The 9,431-nt window shown below is 42.1% G+C and overlaps 1 protein-coding gene across 3 annotated transcripts in view; it reads left to right on the top strand.

Annotated features, from left to right (window-relative positions):
• The first annotated feature begins 2,860 nt into the window (after nucleotides 1–2,860).
• LYN (LYN proto-oncogene, Src family tyrosine kinase) overlaps nucleotides 2,861–9,431 on the top strand; it is a 52,103-nt gene continuing 45,532 nt past the window's right edge. Inside the window, exon 1 of one of the 3 annotated variants that reach the window (XM_062570357.1) lies at nucleotides 2,861–3,107. The gene's annotated coding sequence lies outside the window, so the exon portion shown is untranslated. Of the gene's footprint in view, nucleotides 3,108–3,540; nucleotides 3,584–9,431 lie in introns of those variants that run through there. The other 2 variants (XM_062570356.1, XM_062570355.1) reach the window with 2 other exon arrangements.

Here is a 9,431-nt window from a genome sequence, read left to right as displayed (position 1 = left end):
AGGTGCAACACAGAGGTACACGGGTAAGACCTACTTGGGTAGGAACAACCAGATTGTTGTAGGGTCTAGAGGACTACATTCATGCCAGGAATTATACAGTATCCATGGGAACATTCCTGGATTTTGGAGCTCTGAGTCTACTGGCAAATTGTTAGACTAATCCCTGGACCAGGCCAACTATCACTCTCAAAAAATGTCCAGAGCTTATCTAGCAGTTAGTGAACATGTGCCAGAGACTATTCAAATAACAGTTTGCATGTAGCCACCTTCTTCTGGATGCCAAGAGAATTTAACAGTATGGACGTTGACTATTTCAGTGCCTGTTGGCCTCAGAACTATCTTGCAGGCATGTTGAATTCACTAGTATAGAAATAGTCTGGGAGGTTTTTGAATGATTTGCATTAGGCTCCCAAAGCAGAAAATCAACAGCAGAGTATGAACACTGACTAGCTAACACGACTCACAATCTTTTTTTAAAAATAAATTTAGTGATAGACTAAAGTTTCTTTCACACCCTGTTTTGCATCTCATCTCTGTTGATCTAAACACAAAGACATGTTTTAAAAAATGTGATTAACAGTAGAGATGTGTGGAGGCTGGTGCCAGCTCTGGTTTTCCTTTTGGTGCATAATGACAGAGATGGTTCCCTTCCTGCTTACAATTCCCAAGGTAGATTTTGTATGGATTCTTCTTATCAGAGAGAACTAAGATGCATAAAATGGTGACTTATTTCATATAATATTAACCATCTGTCTTTGCTTCTTCTTTGTACAAACCACAGTATATTCATTCTACTCCAAACTCTTTTCATATTAGTTCTTCAGAGGCAGAACTGATGAGTTTCTGCTGTGCTTCCTGAATCGAATATTGCACAGCAGCTTACTAAGTATTACTTAATAGTTTTTTGATTTTTTCTGAATTAATGACATTACAGATACTAAAGTATTTTTCTAGACTGCTAGAAACTGTTATGCATTTATAAAACTTATTTTTGTTTTATTTATATTAATGCTTTGACATGGGAACGTGAATTTTAAATCAAGTAGAATACTTCATAATGGGAAGAGAAAGAGGAAATGAGGAGGAAAGAAGGGAGGATAGTACAAATATGAGCTCTCTGCACCATTTCTTCTTTTCAAGGAGGAAGATAAAGTTCAAGGAACTTGTCCTATGGAAGACAAGGGAAGCCTAAGGCAGTTGCAGTGCCTCATTCTCCTGAGCCACAGTGATAGCATTTCCAAAGTAGCTCACTTTTGGATAGACTTTTGGGATCCAAATTTCCAACTTAAAAAAAAAAAATCCAAAGATAATGTAAATTAAATCAGGTATTTCCTTTATATACAAAATTTTCACCAGGAAAAAAAAAAGTCATTCTTTTTCTTTTTACACAACTCTACATAGCTGGGAAAAGGGAGAAAACCTTTACCAATTTTTCACTAAAAAAACAAAAGGGAAAGAAAAAGAATCTCCAATAACCTCATCCTACAATATTTTAGAGTCCGATCTTATACTCTGTATCTGAATCACATTATTTTGATCATCAATGATATAGTTCAAAGAAGACAAGCAACTTTGCACCTCCACCCATCACAGCTCTGCAGATGTCTAGGGACATCTGGGACTGGTTTAGAAATGTGGCAAATTATGTTCTGAGTGCTTCTAGGGACCGAGCCTTTTGTAGGATTAAGGCAGTGGCCGACATGCTCCAGTCGCAGCCTAGAGGCAGGACTGCAGCACAGACTACAATGAAACAATTGTTGCGCAGCACTGTGTGTGGCGGGCCTTGGCATCCGTGCCAAAGTTATGAAAAATCCTACCGCCACTGTTTGCTATCCTGGATATTTTTCAGGTTCTTCTCGTAAACTTCTAGGATGTGAGCTGCATTAAGCCATTTTCAGCTCTTCTAGGCATCCTAGCCAGCTCCTCAGTCAGCTCCACCTCACAGTCAGACCTTACAGGAGGACTTCTAAAAGGGTGCAGGCACAACTCATTCCCTTCGAGCATTCTGTGTTTTGCTGCTAGTACCACTTCGACCATCCCCTAAACTTGCCCCATGCTTCTCAGCACTTTGTGTGGGAAGCTTCAATGCTTTTCTTTTGAAATTCTGCCTTCAAAATCTCCATACCCCAAACTTCCTCAGGCGGTCTGGCAGTGTGCACTTCACACCCTGACTCCAGTTCTTGTAGAGCTTTCCAGCGGCCTCATCTCTGCTTTATATCTGCAGTCCATATTGCCGCTTCGGACTTTTGTTGATTTGAGATCTGTTTTTCACCTTTTAAGGGGGTAGCAAACCGTTTTTTTTTTTTTTTTTATCAATAAACTTAGTTCAGGTACTTGTTCTTTTTTTTCTTCCAACCCGGGCTCCTGCGGGTCCAACTAGGCGTTGCCGTCGCTGAATTTTGGAGGTGTTTACGATGGTCTTCCAGTCTGCTGGGGCATCTGCACAGCCGCCTCGGCCCTCAGAGCCGCCTCTGGGGCTAACGGCGCTTCTCGAGGCCGCGACCCGCCACGGGGGCTCGTTGCATGCACGGAGTTTGCCGGCCGGGGCCGGGGCCGCCCCCCCCGCCCCGCGGCTGCTGTCCCACCTCGTCCCCGTCGCGGTCCCGGTCTCGGTGCGCGGCTCCTCCGCCGGGGGAGCCGCCTCTGCCCCCCCCCTTCCCCGGCGCCTTCCCGCCCTCCCGGGGCCGCCGCCGCCCCTCCCCCGCTTGCTGCCAGAAGCCGCGACCCGAGCGGCGCGGCCGGTCCGCGCTTACAACATTTTTTTTCTTCTTCTTTTTTTTTTTCCTCTTTCGCCCCGCTCTCCCCTCGCGCTCCCCGCTGCTCCCTCTATGCAAATCTGACCTAGTACCAGGAAGTACGCCGAGAAAACGCCGAGCCGGCCGCCCGAGCCAGTGCGAAGTTCCTCCGCGGGCTGCAGCGGCCGCGGGGCAGCAGCGGGCGGCTCGGCGCTCCCCCGCCGCGCACGGAGGCGAGCCCCAGCGCGGCGCCTGCCCTCCTCCCCGCGGGGGGCGGAAAGCCGCTCTCCGCTGCCGCCGCGCAGCTCGCCCCTCCGCCCGGCAGCAACCGTGGAGTTTGCTCGCCGCTGCCCAACTTTCGCACCCGGCAAAGTAAGTGCCTTCGCCCGCCCGCGGGGCCCCTCTCTGGGCGGCGGGGGCGGGCGGCGCCCGGGTGGGTCAGCGGAGCGGGCGCCTCCTGCCCCCCTCGCCCCCCGCCCCGACCGCGGGCGGTTGGCGGCGGGGCGCAGCCGTTGGGGCCGCGCGGCGCTCGCGCCCGCCGCGACCGTTGGCCCGCGGCGCCGGCGCCGCGCCGCGCCGTCGTCCCCTCGCGGAGCGGCCGGAGGGAGGCAGAGCCCGAGCACGGCAACGCGCCGGCCGCGCAGCGGGGCCGCGGCGAGATCTTGCGCCGCCGGTGGCTAACGGGCCGCGGGGCTTGTGGGACCGCGAAGCCCCGCCGGCGCCGCCAGGTCGGTGACGATGGGGGCAGCGTGAGGCGAGGCCGTGTGGGAGGAGGGAGCGGCCGGGCCGGGCCGGGCCGGGCCGTCACCGCGCTGCCAGGTTACCAGAGGCGAGAGCTGCTTTTCGCGGTGAGTTGCCCTCAGGGAGGAGGGAGGTGTCGCTGCCCGCCACCTCCCCGGCGGGAGCGGATGGGGCTTATCGGAAATACAGCAAATAAACGCGTGATTCTAAAAAGAACGATTTACCTCTTGAGGCTTTGCCCAGCTTGTGCCTTGATCTTCAGGGCTAGGGTGTCTTCTGGCGGTTATGCGCTGGAAAGCATGGAAAATTCACTGATCCGGGTCTGCAGTCTGTGACCTATGCCAAGGCAATAGATCTAATTTATTTAAGAGAGAGAATGCGGCTTCTGGGTATTTCTTGTTAACTGTGTCTTCTAGTAGACTAGTTCTTGGAGCATCTTCCAAGTTTAAGCTGCTTCCTCTTAACTGAATTTTCAAATGTACTTCTACTAGAAAGAGAGAAAAGAAAACAGTGTTGTGATATTTCATGCATGGTGTTTCTTGCTGACTATTGTAGTAATGATACTGTACGCCCAAGAAGTAGCCTTGAGGGTTTTTTTCCTTCCAAAATTTAATTTAGGACCTGAAGGTCAAGCTAGATCTTTACAGTTGATGCCTCACCTTCAGTAAAGAGTCTACGTTTAGGATTTCTGTTGCAAATGTATCTTTTATGTATTTGAACTTAACAGGTTTGCAAGAACTCATCTTGCTGTTTCATGGGTCTCTCTGTTGGTGCTGATTAACATTTAGAAGTTGTTTAGCCAGACCATATTAATGTGAATACACATAGAGAGCAGAAAGGTTGAATTGTTATTCTATTCTTTCATCCAAACCCCCAAATCAAGACCTTATCTCTTGCCTTTCATTCCTACATTTGAAAAAATGCCAGTACAACCAAACTTAATGAATGTTAGCCCACCAAAATACAAATAAGCAATGAAATTCTTGAAATTTATCCCACGGGGTACCTTGAAGACTTTTGTAATTTTAGATATCTTGATGTTCGTTGCAAGTGTCTATAAGGTATGAGTGACAAATCGATGAGTCTATACTAATGTTAGCATTGCTAAAGAGTTATAAAAAAGGGAATATCTTAAAGATTTTTTGTTGAGAAGTTACTAAATTATTTTGGGAAAATGTAGTTCAGTTTCACAGAGGAGATAATGAAATGGTGTGAATTGTTTCCAGCTTTGTATTGAATGCAGTGTAGATGCGTCTTATGTTTTCTTTGTCTAGATTTTGTATGTTTATGATAAGTACTACCAGCACTTCCAGTGTGGATGAGGAGAATAAAATAGTTCTCCCTGAAAAATGTAGAAACAAGCTAAAAATCAGTTGAATTTAGCTTGTTAATAGGACATTATGAAATCTTGGGTAAGAATTAAAAATTAATTAACTCTGAAGTCAACAGATTTTTCATTCTATAGATCTCTTCTGAGATTTATAGCTTTTTTCTTTTTCTGCTTTTTTTTCTTTCTCCATTTCAGCCTGATAGGCTACAAACTAGCTGATTTAGTAAGATAAAGATCTACTTTACCTGTATGCTACTTTTTTTTTTTTTTTTTTTTTTTTTTTTTACTGTAATGATATAGATTTAACTGTAGTGATTTAGATTGAGCATTGTTTCCAGTATGGTAATTGCTGACTTGAAGTTGCTGTTCTTTTCTCTGTAGTCTTTTGAGTAAATAAGCCTTTTTGCCCTGTAAATGCACAGGGAACAGGATAAGCCTTGGGTCTTTCCTTGTAATTACCTTGACCAGTGGACTTAGCAATGCTTTTTCTGACAGTGCAACCAATTATAAAACTTTCATCTATGAGATAGACCCTATTGCCTTTAGGATATTTAATTTTCCTGTTTTTTAAATGTTATCTGTTTGGCAGTATTAGATAGATGCTCTTTAAATGTGAATTTCTTTCTTATATGTATTTATGAATATATAAATAACTCTTTCATTATACTGTTTCTGTCCATTTTATCTGTATAATTGAAGTAAGATACATTCTTATGACAGTGTAGGCTCTTGTAAGATAAATAGCATCTCACAAGCAGGTCTTGTGAGAAGGAATTCCTGGAACAGGCAGTGAAAGAGCTCTATCTCCTTTAGCAGGTAGCCTGCAAGACCAGAAAGAAAGACACTTTTGATGTCTTTCTTGTTAGAGAATAGCATTTGCCCTATCTATAGTTATTCAGGAAAAATTACATATTGCAGTATTTAATCTCAGATATGATTACATCTCCATGATGAAAAGGAGCTGTCTGCCTCTCTACTTCTCATGTTGTTTGGAATCTCAGTGGGTGTCTTTTGAGTTTTTTGTATGGTAAGGTATTGGCCATGCACCAATTTTTATTTTTGTCAAAAGGTTAGGTGGTCTGAGAAGGAGATGGTTTTTTTCCTCCTTTTCATATGTGCATTTTCTGAGTGTACAGCAGGCATGAATTCGTTCTTTGTGATCAGGGATATATGGAGTCAGTTTTACCATTGGGGTGGATGCTGCTATTACAAAAGTGGATGAAAAAATCAGTCGAGGAATAGTGTGAAGGTTTAAACAAAAAAAGAAGTTAGCTGTAGAATAGAACTCCTAGCTTTCTGCCTGTGGTAACATGACTGTAAACAGAGTTGTATTTCTACAAGTATCAGTAACGTCTGAAGAATGCAAGACATTGTGTGATAATGCAAGCAATGAGAGAATCCCTTGGCTGGGATTCTTAGAGTTGCATTCACTTCATGTGTATTAGGGGATACTTTCTTCTCAAGCCATTAAGCTTGGTGTGTAAATGTAATTAAAGAAAACTATGTGACTTTATTAAGTAGTATTAATTGTTATTTTACCTTTAAAGGATTTTTATCTCTAAGAAGAACAGGTTCATTCTGAGAAGCAACAGTAGTTCATCTGAAAATTAGGATTTTCTTCTTGCTGACCATATTCCTACTCCTGTCAATGACCTCCTTCCCTCTATGTGTGTCCTCTCTTGCATACGAGTGTATGACTACTAAAGACAGTATAGATATAAGGACTTGAGACTTACCAAGCCTTGACTAAACAAGCTATGCAAATGGACATTATAAAATTGCATTTGTATGAAAACAATCTTAAGTAAAGAAAACAAGGATAGGACACAGCTATACTATGAATAACTGTAATCACTTCTTAGGAAATTTAATTCCTACTAATAAAATGGTAAGTAGAATATAACTGTCAATCTAAATGTTTTTAGTTTAGATTTAAATGGTAATTGTGCTTCAGAGAAGGATGGGAGCAGACTGTACTTTCTTATTTATTTTTGCTTGATTCAGATATACTTCCTGTTGACTTTATTATCAAATATGGTAATTTCCAGGACTGGGTTAGTCATGGTAGTCCTCAGCATCTTTCCTGAAAATGTGGCTCTATAGAACAAAATGTAAAGGCAGCATTCATCTTGTGTTGGAAATATTTGCTCCAAATATTCGTGAAACACCTGTATTTGTTGTGCACCCTAAAGAATTGCTCATAGGGAATAAATAGATTAGTTAGTTCTGTCAGCTGAATATCAGAACCAAGATGATATTTTGAAAGAAACGCTTTGCCGGGGAGAGGAGAAAAACAGGTACAGATGAAGAGGAGAATGAGTAGCTGCCAGTTCTTAGGGAAAGAGCGAATTTTCTTAGGGAAACATAATACTTGCTATCCTTTAGGGCAACATTATATATCTTTTTCAACTGCTGGCATCTTAAGTATCTACAGTTTGTTCCTGTGCTTGTGTGACATACTATCTCACTTCAGTTCAAAGTATTAAAATGATAAACAGTCTAAGCAATGTGTCCTTCTTCCTTTATGGTCTTTGTGGTATGTAGCCTGAGACTAGTTTTTCCTGTCTAAATTGTAGTTGAAAATTTTGATACTTAGTTGCTTTGTGAAGGTCTGCCTTTACTCTGCATGTTCTTGTGATTTAGCCATTTCTTGAAAGTACCTAGGATAGCAAATTGCATGATCTCAGACTAAAGAATTTGATAACTCACTCTAGGGATTAAAGTATGGGACACAACTACTTTTCTAGAATTGTGTTTTCTGCAATCTCCTCTATTTTATAAGACTACTTAAAGCCAGAGATGATAAAAGTTTAGAGGGAAGGGACTTTCAGAAATATGTTCTTAACTACTCCCTGAAATTGCTTTCTCTTAAACCAGTAAAGAACTTTGTCAACAACAAAATAGTCTGTTAAGTGAGTTTTCTGTTGTGGGAAATGTACTTAATATATACTATATAAAATATATATTGCCTTATTTTTCATCTCTCCTTCATTAGTTTGGACAGCTATTTGTATACAAACCATTTTGATGATTTTTTGGTGATATTTTATATTCAGAATTTTCCTTGGACATAAATTCAAATAATATGATATTACAGGAGTTAATGCAGAAGTATGTTTGGCTGATGAACAGGTTTGTTCTTCCCATATATAACTACACTAGGGGCTTCCAATAAATGAATGTTAGAAGATATGAGTATGTTTAATAAACTTCTATATAATGGTGATATTATTTATAAATGTGTAGACCTTTCTTATGTCTTTTTTTTCCCCCCTCTGCCTTGACAAAGGTGATATTTCCCAGTAGTATCAACCAAGTGGGAAAAGATGTTAAAAGTAGTGTATCTATTATATTTATGCAAATTTCCTGCTTTGGTATCCAGCATCATGAGGCTTATGTTCATTCGACTCAGTGGATAGAAACTGTTTTTCTCTAGGGCAAGCCCCAGGCCTACTGTGTGGCTTGATGTGATTTCTAAAACTGTCCAGTAAGGTGCTGAATGTCCTAAAGTAGCTGTGATTCAGATGCGGGAAGATAGGAGCTGGAGAACCTAGTTAAGCAATTGCCAGAACTGGTGTCTGTGCCACTGAGGAAATGAAAGTTTTTGGTAAATACTCAGGAAGGGGATGGGCAGGGGAAGAGGAAATCCTATGCTGGATGTTCTGGGTTCAACGTGTTCAAAATACATTGCAAGAGTCATTTGAATGTGCAGTTATGGGTAGCAGAGCATACAAATAAGATTCCGAGTAGATTATAACTACAGACCTACCATTGCAAAAGATCTGCTAAACTCTACAAAGGGTAGAGAGAAGTGTTACAGCCCATGAGAAGGGTAGGGAAATTTTATTTTTTAAGCAACTCTCCAGCTTTATTGCAAGTATGGCACTTTGTCTTCCTCTTTCTGTTCTGCAAGGTCTTTGTGCTCTCACTGATTTCCAGTTGTACTTGCACTAGCTGAGAGAGATACTGAAACAGCTACCCAGATGCCAGTGAAGACACATTGGGACATATTAAGGTGAATGCTAAGCTCATTTTTCTTGGCATGTAGATGGCCTGTCCAATTGTGTTTCTGCTGGGCAGGCAGTGGACAGCAGTATTCTCACAAGGCCTGACTAGGAGAATTTGCTTTTTTCTTGAAAATCTCGCAATTTGCTTGGTAGCACTTCCAATCCCTCTACCATGACACTCATCAGAGTGGTTGAAAAGCTGCACTGCTTTGAATGTTTTCATTAACATTAATGTGCTATATTTTCTGTTTTTCTATTTCCTAGAAAAATCCATATTTCAACCTTTATCCCACTGTAGCAGTGGTCCCTTCCTACTACTATTTCCTTTTTTTCTTCTCCCATCATTCTTTTATTTCAACAATGACATTCTGTTGTTTCCTTGTCTCCAGATTTGTCTTAAGGTCTGTCTATGATATAAGCTATTTACCTCATCTCTCATTTTGGATCTCTGCACAGCAACTTTTCTTTTTTCCCCTTCCACAAAATAAGCTTCAATAAACTACTTTAATAAGATACTTGTCTTTTGTAGTATCATTGTACTACTTTTTTCAGGGAACATGTGCCCAGCAATATGTGCCCCTAGCCTCTTGTAGAGGTATGAAGTTCTCTAGCCTAACA

Source organism: Rhea pennata, chromosome 2 (assembly GCF_028389875.1).
Source record: "Rhea pennata isolate bPtePen1 chromosome 2, bPtePen1.pri, whole genome shotgun sequence".
Classification (NCBI taxonomy): domain Eukaryota; kingdom Metazoa; phylum Chordata; class Aves; order Rheiformes; family Rheidae; genus Rhea; species Rhea pennata.
Note: the sequence above shows the minus strand (reverse complement) of the source record. Positions and strands in the feature narration are given on the sequence as shown.